At 45.4% G+C, this 1,446-nt stretch overlaps 1 non-coding gene across 1 annotated transcript; it reads right to left on the reverse strand.

Annotated features, from left to right (window-relative positions):
* Positions 1-1,042: 1,042 nt before the first annotated feature.
* Positions 1,043-1,147, reverse strand: LOC138399256 (small nucleolar RNA U13). The gene has a single exon (XR_011236144.1). It is a non-coding gene; the product is annotated as a small nucleolar RNA U13 (small nucleolar RNA).
* Between the last annotated feature and the right edge of the window lie 299 nt (positions 1,148-1,446).

Here is a 1,446-nt window from a genome sequence, read left to right on the forward strand (position 1 = left end):
TGAGCTAGGAACTGTTCTATTTTCTAGAAGAGATTATAAAAAAATGGTTTTGGGAAGAAGTTAATATTTGAATTGGTGGACTAAGTAAAGTAGATCACTCTCCCAGATGTGGGTGGGCATCATCCAATCTGTTGAGGGTCTAAAGAAAGCAAAAAGTTGGAGGAGGAATGAATTTGCTTTCTTACCTAAGCTGGGGCAATGATCTTCTCCTGCTTTGGTGCTCCTGGTTTCCAAACCTTAATTAGAAGAAGGAGAGGTTGCTAGATGGAGCTTCTTTCCTACTCTGAATTGTTGATGAGGCAGGTGAGGAGCATGTGCACAAACTGCCTATAGTGCAGCTGTAGTGGTTTGTCCCGTTCACCTGTGACTGCCACAGTTCAAACTGATGCTAGATGATTTTTGTGCAAAGTGGTAGGTTGTTCCCCAGATCACTGTAAAAAGTTTGAGTTGGGGCTGGGTGAAATTCTCCTCACAGAGGCTGGCATTGTGGGATTGATCTGCCCATGGTCTACCCACAGAGGTGACAGTGGCAGCTGGCTGGGGCTATTTAGGTGGTGGTTGTGGGTGCCCAGGCTGTGGGCATTTGCTTGAACCAGGTCCAGGTGTAATAGTGGTTCAAGCATGGGCGGTCCCTGATGGGGTGTTGAACCTTGGGACATTTCTGCGGGTCCAATGGCAGCGATGAAGACTCAGGGGTGGAGTGTTGTAATCTACTGTTGTTATATTAGAGCCCTATTTTGATAGTGTTAATGTATTGGAGAGGGGAAACATACTATAGTCTTGTTATTAAATCTGAGTTTATTTTTTTATTGGCCTTGGTCCTTGGGCTGTGACCTTCAGGAGCATTTTATGGCATTTTTACTCGTTTCTCCCGTTTGTCTGACAGGGAGGCTAGAGGGTGCTGTGGTTGTCTAATTGCCCTTCCTCCAAGTCAGATGAGGCTCAGATAAAGTAGTTTTCCTTGAATGCTGGCCTTTGTTTTGAAGAATTCTGGGATGTATTTAAACATGGCTACTTTCACCTGGTTATATGTTTTTTTCCATGTCAGACAGGTAATGTGCCAACGTCATAACAAAGATTGGAGGGAGGCACATCTCACGCATGAGCGTGAAAACCCAACCATCGTGCTTATGAACTACAAAAGGATCACACCTGGTTATATTTCAAAATGTTTATTTTTTTTCTCCCCATGCACTGAAGCAAGAGGGAATTCTTCTCCCATATTCACTGTGAGAACCTGGTGGGGCTCATGGTCACAAAATCCAGGAAAGTGCCAGGGCCCTAAGACTATGTCCACAAGAGCTTTACACTCTTCAGCGATCTACACTCATCCTCTAGCACAGTCGGCCCCAACCTTTTTGGCACCAGGGACCGGTTTCATGGAAGACAATTTTTCCCCTGGCCAGGGTGTGGGTGGATCGTTTGGGGATGATTCCAGTGCATTAC

Source organism: Eulemur rufifrons, chromosome 18 (genome assembly GCF_041146395.1).
Source record: "Eulemur rufifrons isolate Redbay chromosome 18, OSU_ERuf_1, whole genome shotgun sequence".
Taxonomy (NCBI): domain Eukaryota; kingdom Metazoa; phylum Chordata; class Mammalia; order Primates; family Lemuridae; genus Eulemur; species Eulemur rufifrons.